The 4,116-nt window shown below is 45.1% G+C and overlaps 1 pseudogene; it reads right to left on the bottom strand.

The window, feature by feature from the left end:
* Positions 1–239: 239 nt before the first annotated feature.
* Positions 240–3,297, bottom strand: LOC116893313 (annotated as a pseudogene).
* Between the last annotated feature and the right edge of the window lie 819 nt (positions 3,298–4,116).

The raw sequence follows: 4,116 nt of genomic DNA, 5'->3' as shown, positions 1-4,116 counted from the left end.
CTGAGCGCTTCTGCTACATATCGGTGACAGATACTACCGACCATCTCACCGGCTGCTTACCCTGACAGCCCACCTTCTCGGTCAGTTCACACTGCCAGTGAAGACACACCAGCAGCTGTCCTTCGTAGATGGCCTTAGAGCATCAGGTCAGTGACAGTGGGACAGGTGCTGCCGTGAGATCCAGGTAACTAAAGTCCCATTTTATTTTGAAAAAAAAAAAAGCCAAATTGAGATAAAAATCAAGGATACATATCAGGAACCAAATTGTACTACAAGGGATGTGTCCAAATATGATCTTTGATGACCTCTCAAAGGTCAGTGAAGCAGGTAAAGAAGCTCTCTGGTCTTTGTGCTGCCTTTTCCTGCAGGTCTTATTCTGCGTTTGACTTGAGCGCTTCCATTCGATTTCGGTGGACTTTGAAGATGGGTTACCTCTCTCATTCAGGTGAAATTCTTTGGAGAGAACCTTATTTTCAAAGTAAGGCTTTTCCTCAAAATAAAAATCTCTTCGGTAACCTGATTTAAAATTCAAATTTTGTCACTTCATCTCTGGTCAGATAATGCAGGGCCTCCTCATCTTTCCCCAGGCAGTGCAGACACTTGTGGATGGTTGGCAAATAAATGTTGTTACCCCAAAATTTTGGATTTTGGTGATCAATTCTGACCTCTTCTGAAACAATGGTTGGCAGAGTTTGTTATATTTTTGCTCTACTTTCAAAATTTCCTCACGGGCTTGTTCATTAAGTCTGTCTATTTAATTTTACACCTCAGCAATATGCTCACTTGCTCCTGACTGTTCTTTGTTTCCCTTGGGCAGGACGGGAGAGGCCGACTTGTCCTCCAGCTTCTGGGCAGCAGACGTCTGGGTTTCTTGGGCTGAGGCAGGACCAAAGGTTGCTGCTTAGGCTCGAGGGAGGTAGCCAGGAGACAGAGGCCAGAGCAGGTGGGGGCCTCCCTGGGTATCGTCCCCAACCTGGCAACTCAAGTCTCTTTGAGGCTAGGTGTCTCTGTTCCCACTGAGGCCAGTCAAGACAGCCCAGCTAGTAGAATATCTCCCACAGGCAGGCAACAGCTTTTGGGATAGCCCCCGCTCCAGTTGTTTAGGGCCCATATGGAGACCAAGCTGCACATCTGCTACATATGGGAGGGGAGGCCTAGATCCAGCCTGTGTATATTCTTCGGTTGGTGGTTCAGACTCAGAGCCCTGAGGGTCCAGGTTAGTCCATTTTGTTGGTCTTTCTGTGGAGTTCCTATCCCCTTAGGTCTGTAATCTTTCCTCCTATTCTTCCATAAGAGTCCCCAAGCTCCACCCACTGGCCGTGGGTGTCTGTATCTGTCTGAGTCAGCTGCTGGGTGGGAACCATGAAAAGATTCTATAAAGGGAAGTTGAAGTATGAGGCTTGGAATGTAAAGAGGTGCTTATGCCTGTAGCAGTTGAAGAAAGGACTTAGGTGACTAACAACTGCTGATGAAAGTTTACCAGATGTCACTTCCAAATCCCTCAGGGCCAAAATCAGTACTTCCCCATTTTACAGTAGGGGCAATGGGAAGAAACTCAGAATGGATGTTAGCTCCTGGTCTCATAGTATGGATTTGAACTCAGTAGGACTGCAAACACCCCTTTACTCCTTTTTATTTATTTATTTTTTATTGGATTTTTAAAATTTGCATTTCAAATGTCATTCCCTTTCCCGGTTTTCCGTCCATAACCCCGTTATCCCCTCCCCCTCCCCGCCTTCCCTCCCTGACATTGAAATTGAAAGAGGAAACTTCCTCCAGTTCAGAGAAGTACCCAGCAGTGGATGCATCCATTCTGTGCTCTCAGACAAGCTTCCGCAGTCTTGACTGACTAGGAAAGCAAGTTGAAGGAAATCAAGAAGCCCTATACACGGTGCACTTATTTTTTCTTATTAAACCTGGAGAGTCCATGAGCACCTATGATCCTATTTTAGTAACTGTTTTACCTCAACATTTCAACCATATGTTGTAATCTCCTCACATAACACAGGAAAATGAGATTAAATAATGGAGTTTTTTTTTTTAAATTGGATATTTTATTTATTTACATTTCAAATTTTATCCCCTTTTCTAGTTTCCCCTCTGGACACTCCCTAACCTATCTTCCCTTCCCCTGCTTCTATGAGGGCACTCCCCTACCCACCCACTTCTGCCTCCCTGCCCTGGTATTTCCCTACACTGGAGCATTGAGCCTTCACAGGACCAAGCGCCTTTCCTCTCATTGATGCCCAATAAGGCCATCCTCTGCTACGTATGTGGCTGGAGCCATGGGTCACTCCATGTGTACTCTTTGATTGGTATTTTAGTCCCTGGGAGCATGGGGGATCTGGTTGGTTGATATTGCTGTTCTTCCTATGGGTTGCAAACCCCTTCAGCTATGAAGGAGTCTTCCTGAGATCTTCTCATCAAAAGCAGGCCCACTACCAATCTTGCTCACCTGTGTCCTATCCCATCACTTTATTTCTGAGGAGCTTCTGACAAACCAACTTGTCAACAGGATCTGCCAGACCATCAGGGGCTGTAGAGACTGCTACTTCCCCTCAGAACCCATGCTCCTTTTCTGGCATATAGTGGCTCTCAAAATTTTAATCCAGAAAACACATGCAATTCTTTAGTTTCTCTTGATGTCACATGACACCATGTAACCAATTGGATGTGAGCAGAAACAGCTCAACCACCTCTTGGATCATGAGATTAACGGTAGCATAGCCTTCTGGGATATTTAGTCTTGGCTGCCAACTTGACAGGAACCACAGTCACTTGGGAGACAAGCCAGTGAGATTATCTAGATAAGGTTAATTGGAGTAGAAAGATCTATTCGGTAAGGACACCATCCCATGGACTGGTGTGGTGGTTTGAATGGGAGTGTCTCCTATAGGTTCATGTATTTGAACACTTGATCCACATTTGGTGACATTGTTTGAGGAGGCTTAGGAGGAGGTGTGGCCTTGTTGGGGGAAGTGAGCCACTCGAGGTGGGCTTTGAGAGCTTATAAACTCGTCTCACCCCCAGTTTGCTCTCTCTGCCTGCATGCGTATGGGTGCAACTTCTCATCCTGCTCTAGCCACTGTGCCTCCTGCCATCATGGATGGATGCACTTGTATACCTCTGGTCCCTGAAGGCCAAATAAACTCCCTCAGTGTCATCACAGCAGGAGAAAGGTATGTAGTACAGCTGGGCTTCCAGATGGGGAACGTGGAGAAAGCTGGCTGGGCATGAGGATCCTCCAACCTCTGCTTCCTGCCTGTAGGCATCTGCTGCTTGTGTCTTCACTGCCATCAAGGACTGTATCCTCAAACCCTGAGCCCAAATAAACTCTTCTTAAAGTTGCTTCTGCCAGCTTGTTGTCACAGCAACAAGGCAAGTAACTAACGTGCCTCCAGTTCCTGCCTTCCTCTTCTATGATAGACTGCTGATATTCCTGGGACTACACCATTTCTATCACGTAACCGATAAATAATGTTTTCACTTCCTTTATATATTTTAATAGGGATTCTTTGTCTTTTCTTGGTAGTGCCTCCTAGATGCAAACAAAATTGAAGACAGTGTTGGAGATGCAGCCCAGTGGTAGAATACTGTGTAGAATGTGAATCCCTGAGTTTCAGTCCCAGCACTGAACAGGAAAGAAAAAACCAAAAAAAGCACAAAAGCAATAAAACATACATTTGCCTGTTCCTGTCTTGTGAATAATAAAATACTATTATTCAGCACACACCTAGTCTTATTATTCTTTTCCCCCTCATTTTGATCCGTTGTTCTTTGAGAATTTTGCACAATGTGTTTTGATAGCATTCACCCTATTTCTTTACTCACCAAATTTTGTGTCCTGCCTTTAAAAATCCCACTGTCTTAGTCAGGGCTCTTTCTAGCAACAGAACTGATAGAATGACTATACATTAGATTTATCAGATTGGCTCACAGGATGTGGTCCTTGTAGTGCAACAGTGGATGTTCCACTTAGGAAAAGCCAAGAATCTAGTAGTTGTTCAGCCCATGAGGGTGGACGTCTGCACAGTTCCAGTCTGCTGCTGAAGGCCTGGTGGGTTCCTGGAGAGTTGCTGTCTTTGGTCTATGCTGGAATTCTTTAAAAAAAAAAAT

This window comes from Rattus rattus, chromosome 2, assembly GCF_011064425.1.
Source record: "Rattus rattus isolate New Zealand chromosome 2, Rrattus_CSIRO_v1, whole genome shotgun sequence".
NCBI classification, from domain to species: Eukaryota; Metazoa; Chordata; class Mammalia; order Rodentia; family Muridae; genus Rattus; species Rattus rattus.
Note: the sequence above shows the minus strand (reverse complement) of the source record. Positions and strands in the feature narration are given on the sequence as shown.